At 35.6% G+C, this 26,507-nt stretch overlaps 2 pseudogenes; one reads left to right on the top strand and one right to left on the bottom strand.

The window, feature by feature from the left end:
- LOC134739521 (UDP-glucuronosyltransferase 2B4-like) overlaps nt 1-26,507 on the top strand; it is a 374,361-nt pseudogene that overhangs the window by 68,913 nt on the left and 278,941 nt on the right.
- LOC134739313 (speckle-type POZ protein-like) lies at nt 15,484-16,683 on the bottom strand (annotated as a pseudogene).

Raw genomic sequence — 26,507 nt, 5'->3', positions numbered from 1 at the left:
GGAGGGATAGCATTGGGAGATATACCTAATGCTAGATGACGAGTTGGTGGGTGCAGCGCGCCAGCATGGCACATGTATACATATGTAACTTACCTGCACATGGCGCACATGTACCATAAAACTTAAAGTTTAATAATAATAATAATAATAATAATAAAAGAAAAAAATGTTTAAAAAAAATTGGTTAAAATACTACATGTATTTTATGTAATTTTAGCTCAAATATTAAAAAAAATGTAAACATGTGGCTGACCAAATTTTGCCCAGAAGACCCAACAGATTTGTCAGCCCTTGTTAATTGAATTATAATAAATTTAATTCTGACATATTTAAAATAGCAAATGCTGTCATTTGTATCATTTAAATTTGAAACATCATACACTTAAAAATATATGAGGCAATTTAGGTAAGGACTCAAATCATTGTGGAAATTTTTCTCTCTACTTAATAATCATTATAATTAATGCAAATTTATTTTGCTACATACAGCAACTGTAGTGCTTTACCAAGTTAATACATCCATCCTTTCATTAGCCACATGAGGTAGATAATGGCATTACTCCATCTCTGTTTCACTGATGGAGGAGTTGAGGCATAGAGGTAAGGCAACTTGCCAAACCCCACATAATTCTCTAGTGGTTTTGCAGGGACTTGAATCCAGGCTAACTGGATCCAGAGTGCAAGGGCTCTTAACCACCATGCTATGCTGACCTCCCTTTCTGGGTTACAGTTATTTTCAGAATGTTACATTTGTAGTTTTCATTTTCTTGCCTCTATATTAATTGTATATTATTATGAATGTATAATTAAGTTTTTAGAAATATTATTTTAGGTATCTATCACTTCATAACCAACTACTTTCAAATGTGGGGACTTTGAAAAACAATAAGCATTTTATTGGAACTCTCATAGCATGAGTGTTCGGTAGCCTCAGTCAGGTGGTTCATACAGAGTATTTCTCAGGTCGTTACTTTCATATGGTGGCTGGGGATGTAGTCATCTGAAGGTCATTCATTCACATACTTGGTGATTAATGTCAAATGACTGAAACTCCTTTTTGACTGAATAATCATGACATCCTAGTCTCCTCTGTGTGCCTCACCCCAAACTGTCATATATCATCAGAACTTTGGCTGTAACACAGGGCTCCAAAGTGTACATAGGGAGAAAAAGAGAGAGAAGGAGAAGGACAGAGAGAGAGGAAGAAAGAAATATAAGTAAAAACAAAGAAAGACAGGCAGAGACAGAGAGACAGACAGAGATAATCTACTGCCTTTTCTAACACAGTCTTCAAAATTATGCTTTTACTTCCTTTGCTGAGACAGCCACAGGCCTTGCTAAAATTCAAGGGGAGGGACCATGGTTTGATTAGAATGTCAAGGTATTTGCAGTCATGTCTCAAAATCATCAAAATATAAGCTGCTGTGTTAGTCAACAGAAGTCACTGTGCAACTAGCAAATTCATTATATATTGACATTAGAAACACAGTAAAATCATAAAAATGTGTGAATTTAAATTTTTATAACTATTGAAACCTTTATTATGCATTGTTAAATATTTATTCATAGATAATTTAAATACAAAATAGGTTTCCTATGAACAGGCCTCAAATTAATCATGTGGCGTAGAATACTGAGGTGATCATAAGTGGCTCAATTCTTTCCCATTTATTCTAATGCAGACACATACACATCTACAAGAAAAAATGACATAGAACAACCTATATAGCCTAGTATAAACTGATGGAAGAGCTGGGCATGTGGCTAACGCCTGTAATTCCAGCAGTTTGGGAGGCCATGGTGGGCGGATCGCCTGAGGTCGGAAGCTTAAGACCAGCCTGGCCAACAAGGTGAAACCCCGTCTCTACTAAAAATACAAAAATTAGCCAGACATGGTGGTGGGCACCTATAATCCCAGCTAGTTGGGAGGCTGAGTCATGAGAATTGCTTGAACCAGGGAGGCAGAGGTTGCAATGAGATGAGATTGTGCCCCTGCACTCCAGATTGGACGTTAGAGTAAAAAAAAAAAAAAAAAAAAAACGAAGAAGGAAGGATGTTTACCCATTGTTAACAGAGGGAATTCTATGAATAGATGCTTGTAAGAGCTGTGACAAAGTGATTTTTGGGAGGAAAGTTAATGAGACACAGTCTCTAGAAGCAGGGAACAAAATTTACCCTACAGGGTGCAGTGATGTCCTGTTAAAAAATAAATATGGAAAAAATGTGTGGAACTAGAGATCTCCCTAGACTGCAGCAGAGACAATTGAAAAAATTGTGAAGGGATGCTCTTACAATACACAACATGAGGGATGTTGCAGAAAGGAACATCTGTTGAAGATCTGCTCAAGAAAACTACGTGAGGAACTAAGCAGTTATAAACAATTGGAAGATTTACACTCAAGGATTGTAGATAGAGAAAACAATCAGAATGAGATTTTGATTTTTGATTTTTATATTTATTTTTTAAGACATTGCTCAGTTGTCCAGGTTGGAGTGCAGTGGTGTGATTCCGGCTCACTTCAGCCTCAAACTACTAAGCTCAAGTGGTTCTCTCACCTCAGCCCCCTAAGTAGCTGGGACCACAGGTGTGCATGTTACCACACCCAACTAATTTTTTATTTCTTGTTGTGAGGAGCTCTCATTGTGTTGTCCATGCTGATTCCAAACTCCTAGGCTCAAACAGTCCTCTCATTTCAGTATCCCAAAGTGTTGAGATTACAGATATGAACCACTATCCCTTTACAAAATAAGATTTTTGAATAAGCGTGATTCAAATGCTCAGAGTTGAAAGAGTCACTAACGTAAAACAAGAATGGGATGAGGAGGCTGAAAAAAAATTAGATATTTTTGAAATCAGAAATGTGCTCCCTATTTATATGAAATGTTGGTTGACTACATAAAGTAAAGTGGAACTGAGTGATTGACTGATACAGCCCCCAAGAAGAATCACTTAATGCTCTAGAAATTGCCAGTAAACTGATTAAAATCTAAAAGTGTTGCTTGTTAACACCCTCTGTTAAAGCTTTCCTGATTAGTTCTTCTTCCAAAGCTCTCTTGTTTCTAGTTGTTTTCTTGGTCTTAACTACCCATTATATGCTTTGTTAAAGTATTTATGCCCTGATTCAATGTGATTGTCTCTGTTTTTATTTCATTCTGTCCTACCCCTTGCAACCTGCATGTCCTCATTATTATTGATGAATCCAACTGCCAAGTTCACCTTATCTAAGGATTATTCTTTAATTTTTACTTGTTTATCTGGCCTGTATTAATTTTCTTTCTTTGTTAGTCACTCTGAGCCATGGTCATGCTGACTTAGGATTCAAGATCTCTTATGAGTAACAAATTTATCCTTAATAAAGTCTCTATACTAAAGAAGAATCTAATGAAAAATATCACTTGAAAAAATGAGTGCAGTACATGAACAAAGTTCTGACTGGATCAAAATCCCAAAAAGTGACTAATCAGTCTAAGAATTAGGAACTAACAATGAAATCAATGATACATCTTCATATACTTTGAATTGGTAAAAATTCATATTTATCATAGGTAAAGCACCAAATAACTGGTGACTCCAGTGCTGGTTTGCTGGGAATATGAATAGAGTGGTGATAGGTGATGGGTACGCATGGGCCCAGCACAAAACTCCCTCTAACCAAGTCTGAGCTAGCAACTACTGAAATCAAAAATCCAACCTGCGAGTATCTCAATTCTTATTATACATTTGGACGTTAGGCAAGTGACCACCAGTGGAACTGCGGACTCAGTGGGCCAACTCTAAGCTCACCTTTGTCAGAACCTCTATATGACCCCACTTTCAAAAATGTTATTTTCAAAAGAAAGTCCTGCCTCCTACTCATCCGAACTTTACCAAGACTCAGTGCCCAAGGGTACAACTTTTAGAATAATAACAAATGAGAAATTTGAAATTTTATGCCTCACCAGTTTTCAATTTATTGTCCCTCGGTTCCAAATATAGCTGTATGATACTGAATCAGGATCCTGTAAGCATTCCTCCTGTGCCAGCTAGTTGAATGTTAAGGTACATCAACAGAAGACACTGAAGTGATAGTGAGGTGCTTGATGCAGGAAGGCACATCCCTTCCAAGGATCCACTCTTTAGTTATTCAGTAATGTTTATCATTAATGTTGGAGTTTAAGAATATGTATGTAAAAGAAAATACTTAAGAATGCTAAAGAATATACTTAAAGAATGTATGGAGAAAAATTATAATAGCACATTTGTTTTATCTTTTAAGAAATATTGCATTCTGCATGGAAATTAATTCAGAAAACTCCTACTTAAACCATTTATCCTTGACATAGATAGATTCAGCTTCATATGTTATCTTCAAGATTAAATTTACAATTATTTTATTTTTGTGTTAAACTTCTGTGGTGTTTGTATATCCCTGTCTTTAAGCAGCATATTCAAACTTTAAAAAATGAATATCACAAATATGAAGAATGTTATATCAATTATATCATTCTAGGTGATTGGTTAGAGTTTCTGTGTTTAAATGTTTTTAACTGCTGAGATATTTAAAAGCTTGTAGAATCAGTCTCCAAGAAGCAGACACATCATATTATTACAATTTTTGTAATTTAATTTACTATGGAATTTTTATGACTCTCCATCAAGTATACCTTCATGTTCACATATTTTCCTAAATATATATTGTACATATCACTTTATGTGAAAAGGCTTCTCAAAATTGAACTAGTGAAAGTATTATTTGTTCACTCATGGATAGACATAGATTCATGAATCTGGATATATGGTCTAACAATTTCAAAAAAGATCTATTTTCAGAACATACTTTATTAGGAAAGTATATTCTGGTATATTCTGATACATTTTCAGAAGATATTTCATTAAGAAAATATAAACAGGATAGAATTTAGCTTTTGTAGTACATGTTGAGCATCATTATTGCCTCAGACTAATATTTATCTAAAAGTTTTTCCCTCTTTTAAAAAAAAAAACATTACTATAATTAAAGCACACGAATGCATTACTTTTTTTCCTTTCTTGCGCTTTGTTATTTTTTCTTTCTAGTGGCATGACTATATGTTCAAAGTTTAATAAAGTAAAATATTCAGTGTATATTTCTTTTCTAGACATTAAAATAATTTGTTTTATTACCAATTGTTGCTAAAAATGTTTTTTTCATAGAAAAGAGTACTATAGAAATATTTTCATGTGTTAGAATGATCATTATGCCTCTCTTCCATCCGATTGTTCAGGCACATCTCTTGTCAGACAGAAGAACTGTTTTTAAGTTGGTTTCTTTCTTCTCTGTGATTTGCTTTGCAAACCTTTTTCTGAATCCAGAGGCTACAATGATCACTATTTAGAAGCAGGATTTGGAGAGCTTTTTGACATTTATTTTACTTTCTTCAACATAGACTTTAAAAATTATTGCACAGGATATTTGGCTCTTTATTCCATCTACAATTTATTTTTCCATGTTATGAGGGGAGAATAAGTAAAATAATTATACACATTTCTGATTTGTATATCCTCAGTATTCCAGGTATTAAAGAAGTCAGAAATGTCTGATTTGACAAATTTATGGCAAAGAAATAGTGAGATCTTATTGCAGGAGAGAAATCATGTAACATTATAATCTAGAGGGACTGGACTAAACTTGCTGGACCATATCTATAATTCCTAACTAAAGGGAACTAGCTTCTTCTTTTGTGTATTATTATCCAACTACAGGGGATCATTACTAAAGTGAAAATAGTAACTCAAGCATATTCAAGGCCTCATGTGGAAAACATCTTTAGTCTTTCTAACTAAGGATTTTACCAGGTTGCACAGTTTTGGATAGGAAGTCAGTTATGACCGTCTATAATTTTGAAAATCAGAACATTTCCATTAAGAAATATCTTGTATTTCATGAAGGATTTGAAGTTTAAACTCCCATGTAACACAAAAGACTTACATAAACATCATGTTAAGAGACTTGGCCAAGTTTAGCTTAGCTTATATGTGCACTAGGTCATGAATTTGTCTTTAAAGGTCACCCTAGCTTCTATGATAGGTCTTGGCTCAAAAGAATGTGATTCTGCAAAACTGCAAAACATACGCTTTCTAACCCACTTTGCCTAATAATTTTGAATTATTTCCCTCTTAATTTTTATGTAATTTTCCATTTCCATGTAACCCACTAGTTCCTTGTTGTCCTCATTTTTATTCATATCAGTTTTCTCTTTAAAAGCCTCAGTTACCTTTGTCTTAGAGTTGAGCTCAATTTATACTGTAGTCTCATCCCCTTCTTCAGTAGTCAGAAGAAATCTGTCTTGCCATTTTTAGGAAGGACCTTGCTCTGTTTTTCTTTGACAGGGACACGTATAATCCATATCATTGTATTTGTTTATATAGAAGAGGTTTCTTTACCTATGTAACAAACCTGCACATCTTGCACATGTACCTCTAAACTTAAATATTGGAAATAAAAAATAAAATAAAATAAAAATAAAAAAGAGGTTTCTAAAAATGCACAGTAGAAACACACTATTTCTGACCTTCTCAAATAAACAGCCTGCGTTTCCGCTGAAACTCATTTTTTTCAGTTTAGCAATATACATAAGCATTAAAATGAAATTATTTTAGGTTTTCTGAAATTAAAATTGTATATTACTTAATGTTTAACAAAGAGTAAAATATTTGAATAAATCATGAAGGCACAAGTCTTGTGAAATATAGAGGAGAATTTTGCCACCCCTTGATGAATAGTGGTGGCATTAAATGTCATGACCTTCCCTATCATGCCTGCTTGCTTTAGATCTCAAACAGTGCTACTCTCTTTTTTTTCTTTCTTGTTTTAATAAATTTTGATAGTCAAACAAACAACATATTATGACAAAGAGAGTAAAAATTGCCTCGCAGGCCAGCACAACAAGAGAGCAGTACTGGAACCAGGTGAGGTTGTTTGCAGGTGGCAGCAAGTACCTGGCTCCTTTGTGGTGCATGAAAAACTTGAACCAGAAGACTTTTATTTATCCATGGGCTTCATAGGGTGATCACAATGAATGATTGATAACCATATAACATTCTCTTTACAGCTAAAGGAAAATAAAATAGACATAAACTTATAGAATAAACCAGAAAATATAAATATGTGAAATTTTTGTGTAGATGTTAAAAATTAGTGCCACATAAAAGTGGAGGAAAAATAAAATATTTTATTTCCTGGTGGTTATAGAGATTTTGGTTTATAGGTTAGAATTTGTTGGATGCATAAGATTTAAGACGTGAAAAGATAATTTAAGAGAGAACAAGTATTTCTATCCTACAAATTAAAGTTAGTTAAGTCCAAAGGATAAAAAGAAATAATCTGAGAGTACAGAGGTTGAACTAACCATTAATGAAATTATAATGAACCTGGTGTGCAAGTTTCAAAATAGTATCAAAGTCTAGAGATATTAGGGAAATGTATTGCAAGGTTCAGGTACAAGTCAGGGCAAAGCTGATAAGAAGTTGGCATTGATCAGGAATTAGTATTGACATTATATGAGTGAATCAGTGATTAAAAGTGTAAAAGTAAATGGACTTAGTTTGAATCATGACCTGATAATCTACTGGTCTTTTTTTTTAATGTATCTGTTCCTAGTTTTTTTAACTGTTAAATTGAATGAATAAGAATGGTATCTTTCTTATTTGGTTTTTGGGAGTATTAATGTAATGATTCTTAGGATACTTGGTAGAATTATTCCCATCATAAAGAGACTCTCTGTAAATGTTCACTGTTATTACTGTTTTTCTTGCATTGTGATTTTAAAATCTAAGTGGTGCTTAATATTTTACTTTGAGGCATTGTAACTCCATTTATTTCCAGTGTTGAAAAAGTTATGGACTAATAAACAAGGAATAATGATGAATATAAGTATAAGGCTTAACAAGTCAAAACCAAAAAGTGCTAAAGCATGGCACTGTAGCAATAACAATGGAGGTAACTTCTTTCTTTGATATTTAAAAAACAGAGTAGGAAGACTGTTTTTTAGAGGAGGGCATTCATCCTATATATATTTTTAATACAATTGGGAAAAACTATAACCAGGAAGTTACATAATACAAATTACCAATATAATGCACATCATTTCATATACATTCAATGGGTATCAACTAATTAAAAATTATCTTTATTTTTCAACACATTATATTTATTAAAATTCATTAATATTACCAATATAATAGTAATGGTATAAATGAAATTAATGTATGTACTGAAATAATTTAGAAATCCTATATTTCTGGTTTCAGACATGTTGGCTATTAAACAGGAATATTCCAATCTATCTCTTTCAAGCCAATTATTTTTTGATTTTATAAATCTTCCAAATAAGCAAAAGCAACCACAACCATAAGAACAAAGAATATGGCTACATTTATTAAGTATGTTATTTTTCCAATAATTTTCAAAGGCAAATTTGAAAGCTCTAGTTGTTTACAAGTTATCAGTGATGGGATCAAAATGCTAGCATAAAAATTTGGAAAGCATTAAATATAATGGGAATTAGAGATTAATTATGTCATGCTGATTTACTGAAAATAAATTATTTTACAAGAGTTTTAAAAACAAGGAAAAAGGGTAACTAAAGTGAGATGATGGGCATGTTTATTTGATTCATTATGGTAGCCTTTTAACTATTTGTATCTCATAATATCATTTTATATACCTTCAATAGACAAAATAAAATTTATTTAAAGTCTAACATTTGATGAGCTCTCCTCCTAAAAGATGCTCATAACTGTGCTGAAAATTAGTCAGTGCTGTAATAATATTCATGCTTCTTCAACTTTGTTCTCAGTCTTTCTTATAATCCTTCTGTTACCATCTTCAGTAATTCCTCTTGTTTTACTTTTTGGCTATTTTAAAACTTATGCAGTATCCTAAAACCTCTGACAAATGTTTCCACTAAAACCACCAAAAAAACAGATTGTGATACTCACAGTGGTTTATTGATGATTTCCTTTAAGCGTTACCAAAAAAAATGTACTCAGCATTGTGTTCAAGTTTAGAGTCACTGCTGCTTCCTTGGCCTTCATGTGAGAACTTACCAATACATGCTATGTAGTTAAAAAAATTACATCCATGAAGAGTCATTAATGACTGCTTTTAATGTATTGAGCAAATCTGTAGTTGACATTGTTTTTGAGTCTACTCTAACAGCTTCCCCCTTAGCCTTCATGTGAACAAACTTATCAGGTTGATCTGCAAACAAAGGCCCACCATAGGAATCCCATGGTTGATCCTCTCGTAGGTGCCATTGGCTCTACCACGATGTATAAAAGTTTTGGTTTTTAGATGACCTAGGATTAGATAAATTTTTGAATAATTATTCGTTATGAGTCTTAGAATTAAAATGAGCAATGCTCAATATGAGGCAATGAAATGAGCAGTGTTCTCTAGATAACAAATTAAAGCAACAGTAAAACTGCATTAAAATTACTTTCATATCTCAGAAAAAGAAGCACCAAGTCATCTGGGGTGAGAAGTGAAGGTTACACATTGAAGAAGTGGTATGTGACTTAAGACTTGAAGAATGAATACAAGATTGTCAAGTGAACAAATAGAAAGAGAACACTGTGGATAAAGAAAATTGCATATCCCTCATTCCAGCCCTCCAAAAAGCAGGATGCATGCTAAAACATGTTCTCTTAGAGAAATAGTGGAGTCACTGACTGTGATAGGGCATGGTGTCCAGGGCAGCAAGGAGTAGCGTGGTGGTGATGCTTGTATAGAGGAAGGACATGCCACACTCCATCACAAAATGTGTTACCACTTCACAAAAAAGACTGGGGATTTATTCCCATAGAAAATGCTGTCTCTGGTAATAAAAGAAGGGCTGTTATTTTTCAGTTGTATTTGAAATAACCAGCTATTAGGAGAAAGGGTAGCTGTAACATTTGAATTAGTAGACAGACAACCCAGAAAATTATTGAAAAATTATTCGTGAGATATAACTATACTTGAAATAAAGTTAGTTTGTTTCTGGCCATAAGAAAAATGTGCCTGTGTATTAAAAAAATGCGCACTGTTGTAGTTTATTATATTTTTCCCCAGGACTGGAACATAAATGAAAAGAAGTTAGATTTTATTTTTGGGCTTTTAAGTAATCAATAGTGAATCAGAAATTTTCTGTGGGACTATTTACATCCTGATTGACTGTTACCCAAGTTTTCAAAATTTATTCTTCAGTGTCTTACCAGGAAGGTTATTCTGGACTACCTACTTGTACAGCTGAGTAATTGTACTAAGGTATCTGATTTCCTGTCATCAAATTTCCATAGATCCATACAGATAAGGGGGACTACCAATGAGAACACATGGACACATAGAGGGCAACAACACACACTGGGGCCTTTCAGAGAGTGGAGGGTTTGAGAGGGAGGGCATCAAGAAAAATAACTAATGGGTACATTGTTTAATACCTGGGTGATGAAATAATCTGTACAACAACCCCCCATGATATAAGTTGACCTATGTAACAAACCTGCACTGTACCCCAGAACTTAAAAGTTCAAAAAAAGAAAGTACCTTGTTTTGTGAGTCAAATTCAAATTAGAGCATGTCTGTTAGAATTCTAAAAAGGGGCTGGACACGATGGCTCACGCCTGCAATCTCAGCACTTTTGGAGGCTGCGGCGGGTGGATCCCGAGGTCAGGAGTTCAAGATAGGCCTGGCCAAGATGGTGAAACCCTGCCTTTACTAAAAATACGAAAAAATTAACGAGGCATGGTGGCAGGTGCCTGTAAGCCCAGCTGCTTGGGAGGCTGAGGCAGATAATTGCTTGAACCCAGGAGGCAGAGGTTGCAGTGAGCTGAGATCGTACCACTGCACTCCAGTCTGGGCTACAGAGAAAGACTCTGTCTTAAAAAAAAAATTCTAAAAAGATGGAGATTACCTTCTTAAATGCTTTCCATATAGCTGTTAAGGAAATGAGGACAAGGCAGGTGGTTAAGTAATGAGAACTAGTAGAAGATTGGAGTGAACAGAACAACTATAATTCCTCGACTTGATTTTATATTAAATCAGAGTAAATAAAATCACGATGTTTTATACATAGTGACTTAGATATTGAGATAATAAATGAAAAATTCAAATATTTATTAAGCAGACATAATTCCAGTGTAAAGAAGAGTAACAAATTTCTAATGGTCCACACCTTTTTTATTAACGTATTTACTACATTATCTTTCATCTTCCAAATACAATGTTCAGCTTTTCATTTCTTTTTTTTTTTTTTTTTTTTTTTGAGACAGAGTCTTGCTCTGTTACCCAGGCTGGAGTGCAGTGTTGCAGTCTTGGCTCACCGCAACCTCCGCCTCCCGGTTTCAAGCAATTCTCCTGCCTCAGGCTCCCGAGTAGCTGAGATTACAGGCACCCACCATGCCCAGCTAATTTTCTTGTACTCTTAGTAGAGACGGGGTTTCACCATGTTGGTCAGGCTGGTCTCGAACCCCTGACCTCGTGATCCACCCGCCTTGGCCTCCCAAAGTGCTAGGATTATAGGCGTGAGCCACCGCGCCCGGCCAGCTTTTCATTTCTAAAACAATGAAATGGCAGTGAGTTTACTTATATTCACTTGTTTCTTAAGTTACATTCTCATATCTGATGATTTACAAAGAAAGCAAATCTATCAATCATCTACATCTGAAAAATATATTAATTTGCTTAAAAAGTACATATAATTTGTTTCCAATTACAAATTATTAAGCAGTTTTTCCAAGAAAAAGATTCAAGTGACTTTTTTTCACATATATCCAGAATAATATCGCATTTGCTACCACTGGAAATTATTTAAGTGTAGAAAAGACTGATTGGCAGTTCATTCATAATAGAGTTGTTGAAAATATTCCAAAATTGTGATGATGCTAAATTTCATTCTGCTGTCTGTTAACTCTTCAATGGGACAATCCACAGCATTGACAGCAGTGGTTAATATGGTCTGCTATAGTTAAGCCACGTAGTACATGCCTAGTACCAAAATGTGATCCTGATTTTGGAATGACCAAGCCATCTTCATAAACTAGAATATAATCTATACGTTTTTAACATCTACTTGCTATCTGAGTTGTAAAAGTAACTTCATATTTGCATCAAAAAAGTTAGTATAGATGATTACAAGAATGCTATACCGGATATAAAACTAAAAACTGCTTTATAAATATTCAAATATCAAAGTTGTGTTGTACATATTAGAAAGCTAGTTATTACTATATTTTATGGTGGAAGGAGCATTTGAACCTCTCTCCCTGCCTGGCTTCCTTCTGCATGGTATACAATGCTCTTTTATTTTAGCAGTCCATAGATGGCTTGTGTTAGTCAGCTCAATTAGACACCTGACTTATTACAGGAACAGAGGGCTTTCTGTATCCGGGGTTCTTGCCTTGGTGTATCAGAAGAATGGGATCGTTGTGGGCTTGAAAAATGAGTGCAAAATTTTATTGAGTAGAAGTAGTTCTCAGCAGATGGGGGAGCCAGAAAGGGACAGTTTTCCCCTGGAGTAGGGCATCTGAACAGCCCGGACTCTTCTCCACCTGCCTCAGCCAAACTCCACATTGTTCTGCGGATTGACGGCCTGCCTGCCTGCTCCCCTGGACATCCTCTTGAGTCCAGTTGCTTGTTTCTTCTTCTGCTAATCCACTCCTCTCGACGTCCAGCCACTTGTGTGCTTGCCTGCTAGAGTCTCAGGGGTTTTTATAGGCACATGATGGGGGCATGGCAAGGCAGAGTGGTCTTGTACAATGCAACATTTGGGCATGAAAGCAGGAGTGCCTGTCCTCACCTAGGTCCCTGGGCACAAGCCAGGGGTGGAGCCCTTGCCAGGGACCCACCCTTCTCCTCCCTGCAGTTCCCTGCCCCTCTTCCATATCACTTCCCTCCTCCTCCTCCTCGTCCTCCTCCTTCTCCTTCTTCTTCTTCTTCGAGAGATAGAGAGAGAGAGAGAGAGTCACATTATGTTTCTGAAGCTGGAGTGCAGTGATGCAGTGGTGCAATCATAGCTCACTTCAACCTCCAATTGCTGGGCTCAATCAATCCTCCTGCCTCAGCCTCCTGAGTAACTAACACTACAGGTATTTCACCTCCACACGTCCTGCTTTCTTTTTTTTTTTTTTTTTAGAAATGGGCTCTCTCTAAGTCATCTAGTTTTGTCTCAAACTCCTGGGCTTAATGGATTATCCTACTTAGGCATCACAAAGTGCTGGTATTATAGGCATGAGCCACTGTGCCTGGCCTCGACTCCTGCTTATATCCCCCTTCTTTCTCAGATGGGAGGTAGCATCAATATATGTGTTAGAAGCAGAGTCCTTTTGGGGGGGGCACATTTTATACTGCACAGGATCTACCTTAGATCCTTCTCCTTTCTGTTACTTCTTTCTTTCGGACATTGGCAAAGTTCAGTCACCAAGGCAGTTTGGTTTTTCTGTTTCTCTAAATCTACCTGGCTGAGTGGTACTTAGACTCAGGCAGGGTGAGCCTTGGGTTTCCACTCTCTAAATAGCCCTCTGAACAACATACTGAATAGGACTATTTCAAAATTAGGGAAGTAAAAAGGCCCAAATTACATGGAAAGCCTAAACTCCATGATGTGTTTCAGATTTTTTTTAATATCTACTTCTTGTTATTGTGCTAGTGAAGTTACCCGTTAAAACATAACTCCTTCCTGATAACATTTGCAATGTGTACTCCTCAGTCATCCTGTAAACAAAAGCACTAAATGACAGCACAGAATTTGTTGATATCTGTTACCTGCCTCCAATATCATGATAACACCGAAATGCCACACTGCACCTCCTCATTACCATTCTTTTTTGTTCTTATAAATTCAAGTTATCATTTGGTGGCATTCATTTTTTTCCAAATTATAAATAGTTTATAAGTATTCATATTAAGTAGAATTTCCATATCATCCACAATGTTAGTACAGTAACTGAAACATAAAGAAGAAATAAGAGGTGGGTGGGGATGCTCATTGTGTGTGACCTGATATACTCTAAAGTTTCTCTCTTTTTGTGTGCATCTCCCACAGGCAACTATCAGTTCTCTCTCTCTTTTTTTTTTGAGATGAAGTTTCACTCTTGTTGCCCAGGCTGGAGTGCAATGGCGCGATCTTGGCTCACTGCCACCTCTGCCTCCCAGGTTCAAGCAAGTCTCTGGTCTCAGCCTCCCAAGTACCTGGGACTACAGGCATCCACCACCATGGCTGGTTAACTTTTTGTATTTTTAGTAGAGACAGGGTTTCACCATGTTGGCAAGACTGGTCTTGAACTCCTGACCCCAGGTGATCCACCTGCCTCGGCCTTCAGTTCAGGTTTTGAAGGAGAGTAGACCATCCAAGATTCATTTATTGTTAGGTATATTTTCCAAAGTGTGAAAAAACAGGAGTAAATTTGATGATGAATATCTGCAATCCAAAACCTTTTAATACAATCAAGAATATCTTTCTTATCTATTATCACAAACATCCCAGTTGCCTCCTTCTAAAATTTGTTTCAAATATTAAGACACAATTAATTCTACCTTATTAATTCTCTCAAAAGCAAAAATAAATATGTACCATTCAGCATACAAAAGTTACACAGTAAAAGTGAAAGTGTATATATATATATATAAATATATATTTATATATTTATATTTATATATATATATATATTTGTTAATTGGCCCACTCATTAAATTTACATTTGGTCATTCTTACTCTTAACATGTATATATAAATATAGGTCACTGTAAATTAAAAAATGTACTTCCACACAATACATGCTTTCTTCATATCTTAACCTCATTCAGTTCTCAATCATTGTAAACTTAGATAAACCCACAGTTTATTGAACTGTTAACATACAAGACAAACATCACAAATTTCACAAATAAACTGTGCCAACTCATTGTTTATTTGCCCCCTGAAGTGAAAAATTAATTAGAATTGAAGCAGTGTATTGTGGTAACTTGTTTGGAAGGTAAGTGGGTTCTCTAATATTTATAGAACTTAGATTGAAGTCATTACTGGTAAACTCCAATGTGAGTGCTTTTAAAGAGCATTTAATCTTAAACCTTGAGAAAGCATAGGACAAACCCTATAAAATTCATTTTTCTTTTTCAAAATAAAAGATCCTTTTGAAACTTAATATCTTCAGTTATCAATATTACTGCATTGTAAAGCTAGTTTATATAGTCCTGCGGAGCATTGGTCAAAAGGACAAGGCACAATCAAAAAAAATAAAGCATTATACAAAGAAGAGAAGTCACTGAAAATAATTTAAGGCCTCGAAGGGAATTAATCAGTCTAACTTAAAGCTGAAGAATAAACCATTAATTATTCATCTGAAATGCAAGCAATATGCTTTTTCAGCTTCTGTTCTGTGGACCAAATAACAGAAACAACTCTTCCTTATGGTTTATGTATTAGAATCCTTCTAGACTTGAGTGATGAAAAGTCAATTTCATTTTTCAACTGTTCACGGAAGATTTAGGACTGTTTTAGCCGTTTGTGTGGAATGCCAAACTGAGAACACTGTGCAGATGCTAGTGCTCAGAAGGCTTTTGCTACTAAGTAAGGGTGAGACTGAATCATGGACTTCCACCTTGATGTTTCCATTACATTGGTTGCTTGGTTGCTGTTCCAGTTTTTCTTTTCTTTACACCCAGGTTGTCGAAGTACAATGCACCTATTAATAATGTCTATGGCTTGTGCTTTCAACTGTTCTGCAATGTGCAAATCTGCAAGGAGATGGGTATCAGCAACATTTTCTACTGAGAGATTACTACACCAAACTTTCTCACACAAGACCTTCAGCGGTTCCCAGCGTATGTTTGTATGCAGCTGCCAACAAGTTGTCAGCCATTTTGTCAAGGTTTAGTTCTTTCCCTGTGTAAATAAATCTCATCATTTCCTTAAAAACATCAGGGTCTAAATCATTTATTTCCACTCAATTGTTTATGCTTTCTTCCATTTCATGTTCAAACATAGCATTAAAAACTGGGGATTGAGGTACAAGCAGATTTATGAGCTTTAAATTCTTGTCCTCTCACAAAAAACAAAACAAAACAAAACAAAACAAAACTGCAGTCTGTAAATCTTGTGTTTTCCCAGAGATTACCTAAATCTTCTCCTAGCCGACACTCAGCCACCTTCAAAGTGTTTGTATTAGTATGTCCTGATTTGTTTACTGCATTTTGGACCATACTCACCTCACAAAATAATGTAAGCTTGTCATCTGGTAAAAGACCATTAGCTTCGTCAAGCAAAAGGTTCCTTCTAATGAATTTTTAAAAATCGCTGTCCTTCCCTTGCACAAATTGATATGCTCTTTGGCTTTCCATTGCTTTTGTTTCTTCCCTTTTAGCATTCAGAAGGGAAAATTTGAATTTTGCTCACACTTCACTTTTGGAGCATCTGACTAAAAGCAAATATAAGGACAAGTAGTCTTTACTTTCATTATCTAATCCCTTTGGGTTTACCCTCAGGCACCATTTCATTTTGTCACTGGGCCAGGCGAAAATGTGGAACTTTTTAACACCTCACCCATTTCCTCTTGACAAAAACTGAAGTTATTAATGGTCTACGTGTCGAACATTTTACTACTTTGATCTGTGTATAACACTAGCTTTCTGTTATGGGACAAGAAGACATACATCTAGATAGAGGTGGGGCGGGCTCCTGAAACATTGCCACTTTATTGCATTCTTTTAGGATTTATGTAGTACCCCACACAATTGAGTACCTTACCTTAGATGTCTCAGAGCATAGTGTTTGATTTTCACCAGGAGCATGGTTGAGAAGGGCCACCCTCATGTCTCGTCAATGCCTGGACTTGCCGGGCGGCAGTGGGCAGCCCTAGGTACATCAGCTCTGAGACCCTGAGGCTGTGCTGGAGGCAGCAGGGTTAATGGCGGTAAGTCTCTGTGGAGGCACCTTTCACCAACCCACATTCCTCCTCCCCTGCCCGCCATCCTTCCCGATCTCCCTCTCCTCTTGGTGTCATTCGTTACTGCAATAAAGTTTTGCATCCACATACTTCCTTGGTGCTGTTATTGACAAATATATTACATATGTATAAGTTAAGTGCCTGGTATTCAAACTATATATATATATATGCTTTATATACTTGCTTCTTAAATTTGTGAAGGAAGTTGAATAAATATGAATTTATATCATCTATTAAAATTATATAATTATTTATTCAGGTGCTCTTTTTTATTATGTGGATTCGCACTGCTTTCTGTGTTTATTTACTTTTAGCCTGGAAAACTTTCTTTAGAATTTATTGTGAGGCAGATTAGTTAGCAATAGCTTTTTGTTTTTGTTCCTTTGAAATGTCTTTATTTCACTATTATTTTTTAAAGATGATTTCATAGTATAAAGAATTTTTGGTTGCCAGTCTTTTCTTTCAGTACTTTGAATATGGTATACCACTTCCTTAGAGGCAGCATTGTTCGTGATGAGTAGTCAGCTATTAATGTTATCTGAGTTCCCTTACATCTAGTTAGGTTTTTTTGTCTTTGTGCCTTATAATTTTCTTTCTTTAGCTTTCATCCTATTATTATTGTGTCTCTGTTTGGATCTTTTTGTGTTTACCCTAAACTAGGAATTTATAGAACCTCTGAAATGTGTAAATTAGTGTCTTTTAAATAATTTATGGGACATTTTGGGCATTATTTTTGAATATTTTTCACTGAATCTTTCTTTTATTTATGTGGTACTCATACTTTGCATATGTTGCCGTGCTTAAGTGTGTCCCAAAAGTCTAAAAGTCTGTAAGGCTCTGTTTATTTTTCTTCATTCTTTGTTTCTCTGTTCTTTGGATTATATAATCTCTGTTGATCTTTCTTCAGCATTTTTGGCTCTTATTCTTTTACCTCAAATATGAAGCAGAATCCTGCTTGTGCATTTTTTATTTCTGTTGTTATATTTTCATTCCAATATCTTTTAAAAAATATATAACCTCTATTTTTTTCTATATATTCTCCATTGAATGTGACATTGTCATTATACCTTAATTTTCAGCTTTAAGTGTGGTTTCCTTTAGACCTTTGAGTATATTTATAATCTCTAATTTAAAGCTTTGCCTAATAAATCTTCAACTCATTCTTTTTTTTTTTTTTTTTTTTTTCCAGATAGTGTCGCACTCTATTGCCCAGGCTGGAGTGCAGTGGCATGATCTTGACTCATTGAAATCTCCACCTCCCAGTTTCAAGCAATTCTCCTGTCCTAGCCTCCCAAGCAGCTGGGATTATAGGCATGCACCACCAGGCCCGGATAATTTTGTATTTTTAGTAGATGGGATTTCACCATGTTGGCCAGGCTGGTCTTGAACTCCTGATCTCAGGTAACCCACCCGTCTTGACCTCCCAAAGTGCTGGGATTACAGGCATGAGCCACTGTGCCCGACCCAACTCATCCCTTTCACAGGCATATTTTATTGCCCATTTTCCCCATATAGCAGTGCCACTTTCCTATTTCTTTATACACCTGATAAAATTCGTTAAACCCTCAATATTTTAGATAACATATTATAGTTACTCTGGAAACTATACCCCCCATCATCTTTTAATTCTAATTGTTAATTTGTTTGATGAGTAGATGAATTATTTTTATTAAGTCTCTTTCCTTTGCAGTATTACTTCCTTGGTATTTCTACTCAGAAAGTACACCCTTAGGCATTTTCACAAACCCTAGAATAACAGTGGTTTTAATAGGAACACTCTTTGACTATTTTCTGTTTTTTTGTTTGTTAGTTTTACATGCTCAGTCTAGCTCTTAACCTTCACAAGTTATTGGCTGATTGACCTTTTGTTTTTGGTATTGCCCTTGGGGCATTAATTATTTCATAGTCTGATCCAATAACATTTAGGCAGTTTTGCAGTGATAGATTCTGATTTCAGGGTGATATGAACACAGGAAACACCGTTCTTTTCTTTCTCTTTTTTTTTCTGATTAACTAGCTTTCTTATGATCTTGTTTGTGTCGCTCATGAAATTACCACCTTCTTTTACTGTTACCAAAAAAACCCTTCATATTTTAACAACACGCTTAGGCTTGAACTTCCTACACGTTCTTTCAAATAAAGTGAATTACTCTCATGAAAACTTTAGAACTCTTTGTTTAATGGTCTGATTCTTTCCTTGGGAAAAAGGTATCAACCTTGGCTTCAGAGCTGGGAGCAGCGGCAGTGACACACTTTGGTTTGTGCCACTAAGAGTAAGGTGCTAGCCTATAGTCTTAATTTGCTCCTTGTCTCATGGAACCTCCATCCTGTAAATGAACTATGGTAATGATTATTTGGTACTCAGAATTCTTAGTGTGCTGTGCCTGAGTAAAACCTCTGTGTTTTGACAGTGGCTAGATGAAAGACGTGAAAAATTTTTCACCTCTGTTGCCTGGAATTTAGCCTCTATAACATACAGGTGAGATGTCTGTGTTTGAAAAATTTAGGAAGCTTATTCCATCCCTGAAAGAAAATATAGCCCTCTTGTAGAAGGTTAACGGTGGGGGAGTCCAGTGGTCTTGTCTGCACCTGCTTGCAGTAAAATTTCTGTCCCACTGAGTGAGGGTAGGGTAGCAAACAAGTCATTGTTTAAATGCCACAAGCTCTTGCTGTTTTTAACTACCCTCAGTGCGTTCCTTAACAAATGTTTACTTATTTGCTGCATGTTTTGAGGGAAATTCCTAGTATATTGTTATATTTGTTAATTTATTTTATTTTTTAAATCCTTTCTCTGTTTGCCCAAAGAATACTCACTGGCAGTACTTGCAAATGCAGCATTTACCTCGAGATAATTTTGTCACAAAATATCTAGCTTTTATTATTATTTTGTCATTGCTCTCACATATCAACTTTGGAAACAAAAAACATCATTCTATTTTTAGCATTCTATTTGTAATAGTGATATTTCCATTTACAAAATATAGACATTTTCGATCATTGAAAATGTAGCATGATGTTAACGTTGTTCTCGAGCAGTTGTTGGCTGAAGGTTAATTTGATGAATTCAATTTTTCTAAAATAGATGATTCAGATGATTCTGATGTTAGCTGTGTTTAGAAATAACTTCAAGAAGAGTTTTTATAATGTATGTTCACTCTGAAATTGAGTCAGATTTGCTTCAGCCTCAAAGAGTGTATTTACATAAAATTAAATGAGTACTGGCTGTGAGCTGCACTATTTTTTTCCTAAACTAGAAAATGGTAAAGTGATGTGGTTTCACAAAGTTTCTCAGGCTGGCCTTGAACTCCTGGGCTCAAGTAATCCTCCCTCCTCAGCCTCCTGCGTAGCTGGGATTATAGGTGCATGCCACTGCAGTAAACATCTCCTACTATGTTTAAATAGTTGTCTCTAAAAGCAATTTTCACTATTTATTCTTGTTAGATTTTGGAGCTTTTTATGCTACCAGTCCAGAAGTGGCTAGCTCGTGTTTTCTTCTAAAATGTCTGTCTACCTTCTTGTCATAAGTTGGTTCTGCTTCAGCATTCATTTTTAGGCTTACCATGAGTTGTTTAAGACCTAGTCATAGCTTGTCACTTTTGGCTTTGTTAAAACTTCCCTTCCTCGTGTAGTTCTTTGAGATAATGTCTACGTGTTTCTCATCCTAATGTCCCGGAAATGCAACACATCACAGAGGTGATGACCATGATATAACCTAATGATCAATACCAGAGTCTTATAATAATTTTCCCCCTTCATGTGTGTTCTCTTAAGCTAGCCATTCCTTATCTGCTGCAGAGAAGCCTAGGAAATAATACCCATGTTCCTTAATAAAAGCCCTCCCACAGGGGTTCCCCCTCAGACTTCTAGGCAGCTGTTGAGCTCTCTGCCACTTCTGGGCTTTCTGCCACCTCTGGACTTTCTTTCAGTTTCCTATCAACATCTCTAACATCACTTAGGAACTATGAATAATAAATTTCTTCTACTTTATGCATTTTGTTCTTCCTTTCTCATTTCATTATATTTTACCAGACTCATATATCTGAAACTCACTTCCCCACCTCCTTCAGAACTTTCCAGGATCTGATGGAAACTTTCCTGGATCCTTTTTAGGCCGGGCGCAGTGGCTCACGCCTGTAATCCCAGCACTTTGGGAGGCCGAGGCATGCGGATCATGAGGTCAGGAGATCAAGATCATCCTGGCTAACACGGTGAAATCCCGTCTCTACTAAAAATTAAAAAATTAAAAAAATTAGCCAGGCATGGTGGCGGGTGCCTGGAGGCAGGAGAATGGCATGAACCTAAGAGGAGGAGCTTGCAGTGAGCCCACATTGTACCACTGCACTCCAGCCTGGGTGACAGAGCGAGACTCCATCTCAAAATAAATAAATAAATAAATAAATAAATTTTATACATCATAGAATTGCTATTTAGAAACAAATAGGACATGTTAGAAGTAATCAAAAATAAAACAGTTGAAGTTATATGCCTATTTGCATTTTTAAAAAAATATTACCCAATAGGCTACAGAGTGATGCCAACACATAATGCCAGGTTGCAAGGCATGGAGGATGGGAGAATGCGAGATTACTCTCTAATGGGTATAAAGCTTCTTTTTGAAGTGAAAAAAAATTACTTTAGATCTAGATAGTGGTGGTACTGGCACAACATTTCAACAATGAAGTATACACCTTAAATGGTTAAAGTGAATTTTGTGGTGTGAAATTCCTGTCAATTATTTTTTAAATAAACAAGTGGCTGACCAGATTTGACCAAAAGGCCATAGTTTGTCAGACCTTGGTTTATGCTACAAATTTAATTCCCACATGCTTGAAATAGTAAATGCTCTCATTTTTATCATTTGCATTAGAAACATTGCATGTTTTGAAACTATAATATATTATGCAATTATATGAACAGTAAAACTATTATTGTAGAATTTTTTTGTTGAATAATAGTGCAAACTTTATTTTGCTGTACACACCATTGTTAGTGCTTTGCAATATTAATGAATTAATTCTTTCAGTAACCCCATGATATTGATAATGCTATGACAACCATTGCCATTTCATTGGTGAGGAAGCTGAGGCAAATAAAGTCCAAGTAATTTGTCCAACCCCACATCATTATATAGTGGTTTCTAAGACTTGAATCAAAGACGTCTGTATCCAGAGTGCCAGCTCTTAACCACCATGTTATGTTGACTCTCCTATTTGGGTATCTACTTTTCTTAGGTGCCTGGGTCTATAATTATCTGAAGATTATTCACTTACATACTTAGTGATTCATGTTGAATGGCTCAAAGTGCTAGTGGGCTACCAGGATTCCTTAGGCATATATTTGTGTCTTTCTGCAAATTGTCATTTATTATGGGGACTACAGATTGAGTTGTTGAGGTGTTGGGTAATATAGTGAGAGAAAAAAAGACATGAAAAGAAGAAACAAAGAGAAAGAGAAACAGAGAGAGAACATGCTGTTTCCAGCAGAGTTTTGAAAGTTTAGCTGCATTATTTTCATTACATTCTTTCCTTTGAGACGGCTACGTTTGCCAAACTTCAAAGGGAGGAGATATTAGTTGATAGGAAAATTGTCAATGTATTTACAGTCATGTCTCAAAATAACAACAAATATGACCTTTCAAAGAAGGCAGCAGAAGTTATTAAACTATTGTATGATTCATAAAATATTAAAAATAGTAAAAGAAAAATTATTAAAATTACATGAATTTAGATTTCTACAATTATTGCAATTTTTAAACATTGTATTTTATTTATTCATGCATATATTTTTAAATAGAACATAGGTCCTAAAAACTGGCTGAAGGTGGATAAAATAGATAATATATTGGAAACATTACCAAGTTTTTTGAATGACACTAGTGAATTAATAATGTGATGTTACATTTTGGAACTTCCTGTCTTGAACTGATGCATTTATTTCACAAAGTAAACTTTTTTCATGAAAACTTTGTGGAAAGTTACATACTGAAAAATTGTATAGAATACAAATTTAAATTCTTATCCTTGGACTTAACATTTATTTTTTGAGATTCTTCCTTGTATCAGTTTACATATATTTTATTTCATTGCAAAAAATTTTTTTGTTTTTCTGGAAACTATTTTTTCTGTTTAGCAATGTGATAATCAGCCTGTTCTCTGCAATGACTACACTCATACATTTGTTGGAGGCACATGTGTTCATTGACTAAAAGCCATTTAAGTGCTGGAGGAATCATTCTGTTCATACATGTGCTTATGTGCAAGGATTTCTGCATGACAGATTTGTAGATGTAGAACTTCAGTTTCAAATGGTATATTTACACTTTAAAGTGTTATTTCAAATTACACTCCCTTAAAAATAGATGTCATAGGTTTTTATAGGTGCAAGTCTTCTCTATTGCATTAATTTGTTGGCATTATTTCTATTTTTCTGAGCATCAGTAACTTTTTAATCTTTAATATATTGGCCATTTTTACTTTGAATTGCTTATTCATATATTCATCAATTTTTTATTAGATTGTCTGTTTTGGCTAGTGATTTGTAATACTCACTGAACAATGGATAACAATCTTTTGTTATGTGTGTTATAGGATAGGTTTTATGTGAATTAATTCAGGTTTATAAGCATGATAAAACAATAATATTAACCTTTGGCACTAGATAAATTCTGTTTTTCTTTGTATCAATTCCTGGATGATTTGTATGAAATTTTCTATAATTTCTCTAGCTCATCTATGTTTTAGAGTGTGTGTGTATATATATTTCATGATGTATCTATGTGTATATCATTATAAATATACATATATATTTGTTTTTAATCACACTTTATGCTGAAGAATATTTTTTATGAGAATTGGTTAATGGTAAGACTTTTTAGTGACAAAGACAATTAGGTTTCTCTCTATCTGGAATAGTTTGATCATAAAGTGCTTCCCTGATGTGTAGATTAAAGATTTATGGCTTGATTTAGCTATTTTCCACAACATTTATAAACTTCTGGTATTCTTTGTATATATTTTTAGACATGCTAAAAATTTATATTTCCATATTACACTTATAGGAGGGATGAATCAAAAGACTCTGTGGAAAATGAAAAAAAAAGATGTGTCATTTAAAGTATAGTTATGTAGAATCATAACAAGCTGTCTTCAAAATACACATTAAATTTCACAACACATCTATTAGCTAGTTAATTGATGCTGTGTCTTGTTTTAAAAGAAATGGACATGTATATGTACATGTATGTTTAGCAAGATTGAAAATTCACTAAGTCCCTTTAGAGTGCAATTTCTGTATTATCACAACCTAAAATTAAGGACTTACATTTGTTATTAAAGGTCAAAAATGATAAAACCCATAAGAAATTTATAATTTTTTTCTAGTTCTGTTAAGAATGAAAATGGTATTTTGATGAGAATTGAATTTGATTTATAGATTTCTTTGGGCAATATGGTCATTTTCACAAAATTGATTATACCCATCCACGAGCATGGGCTGTATTTCCATTTGTTTGTGTCATCTATGGCTTCTTTCAGCAGTGTTTTGTAATTTTCTTTGTAGAGGTCTTTCACCATCTTGATTAGGTATATTCCTAAATATTTTTTTCTTTTCTTTTCTTTTCTTTTTTTTTTGCAGCTATCGTGAAAATGGATGAGTTCTTTATTTTTTTCTCAGCTTTGAAACCTACATAGTTAAAGAAAGACTAAGAAAAAAAAATCTGGGGGCATCACATTACTCAACATATTACAAGGCATATTACAAGTTATGAAAACGACCTGCTATTGGTATAAAAACAGGCATGTAGATCAATAGAACAGAATAGAGAATCAAGAAATAAAGCCAAATACTTACTGTCAACTGATCTTTGACAATGCAAACAAAAACATAAAGTGGGGAAATGACACCCTATTCAACAAATGGGGCTGGAATTATTGGCAATCCACATGTAGAAGAATGAAACTGCATCTTCATCTCTCACTTTATAAAAACTCAACTCAGGAAGGATCAAATAATTAAATCTAATCCTGAAAAAATAAAAATTCTAGAAGATAATGTGTCTGGAATTGGTGAGTTCTTGGTCTCACTGACTTCAAGAATGAAGCTGTGGACCCTCACGGTGAGTGTTACAGTTCCTAAAGATGATGTGTCCAGAGTTTGTTCCTTCTGATGTTCAGATGTGTTCAGAGCTTCTTCCTTCTGGTGGGTTCGTGGTCTTGCTGGCTTCAGGAGTGAAGCTGGTGGGTTTGTGGTCTCGCTGGCCTCAGGAGTGAAGCTGCAGACCTTCGTGGTGAGTGTTACAGCTCATAAAGGCAGTGCAGACCCAAAGAGTGAGCAGCAGCAAGATTTATTGCAAAGAGCAAAAGAACAAAGCTTCCACAGTGTGGAAGGGGACCCGAGCGGGTTGCTGCTGCTGGCTCTGGCAGCCTGCTTTTATTCCTTTATCTGACCCTGAAGGGGTGGCCTGCCCCTCAACACCTGTGGGTATTTCTAGTCGGGTGGGATGAGAGACTGAGAAAAGAAATAAGACACAGAGACAAAGTATAGAGAAACAACAGCGGGCCCAGGAGACCGGCACTCAGCACACCAAGGACCTGCACCGGCACTGGCCTCAGAGTTCCCTCAGTCTTTATTGATTATTATTTTCATTATTTCAGCAAAAAGGAATGTAGTAGGAAAGCAGGGTGATAATAAGCAGAAGGTCAACAAAAAACATGTGAGCAAAAGAATCTATGTCATAATTAAGTTCAAGGGAAGGCACTATGCCTGGATGTGCACGTAGGCCAGATTTATGTTTCTCTCCACCCAAACATTTCAGCGGAGTAAAGAATAACAAGGCAGCATTACTGCAAACATGTCTCACCTCCCACCATAGGGCGGTCTCTCTCCTATCTCAGAATTGAACAAATGTACAATCAGGTTTTATACTGAGACATTCAGTTCCCAGGGCAGGCAGGAGACAGTGGCTTTCCTCTATCTCAACTGCAAGAGGCTTTCCTCTTTTACTAATTCACCTCAGCACAAACCCTTTGTGGGTGTTGGGCTGGGGGATAGTCAGGTCTTTCTCATCCCACAAGGCCATATTTCACACTATCACATGGGGAGAAACCTTGGACAATACCCAGCTTTCAAAGGCAGAGGTCCCTGCAGCTTTCCACAGTGCATTGTGCCCCTGGTTTACTGAGACTAGAGAATGGCGATGACCTTTATCAAGTATACTGCTTGTAAACATTTTGTAACAAGGCACATCCTGCACAGCCCTACATCCCTTAAACCTTGATTTTATACAACACCTGTTTTTGTGAGCTCCAGGTTGGGTCAAAGTGGCTGGGGCAAAGTGGCTGGGGCAAAGCTACAAATTAACATCTCAGCAAAGCAATTGTTTAAAGTATAGGTCTTTTTTCAAAATGGAGTCTCTTATGTCTTCCCTTTCTATATAGACACAGTAACAGTCTGATCTCTCTTTCTTTTCCCTAGAGATCCCACCCACATCTTGTTGATTGGCCTCTCTTACAGAGAGCTGATTGGTCTGTTTTACAGAGAGCTGATTGGTCCGTTTTGACAGGGTGCT

Source organism: Pongo pygmaeus, chromosome 3 (genome assembly GCF_028885625.2).
Source record: "Pongo pygmaeus isolate AG05252 chromosome 3, NHGRI_mPonPyg2-v2.0_pri, whole genome shotgun sequence".
Classification (NCBI taxonomy): Eukaryota; Metazoa; Chordata; class Mammalia; order Primates; family Hominidae; genus Pongo; species Pongo pygmaeus.
Note: the sequence above shows the minus strand (reverse complement) of the source record. Positions and strands in the feature narration are given on the sequence as shown.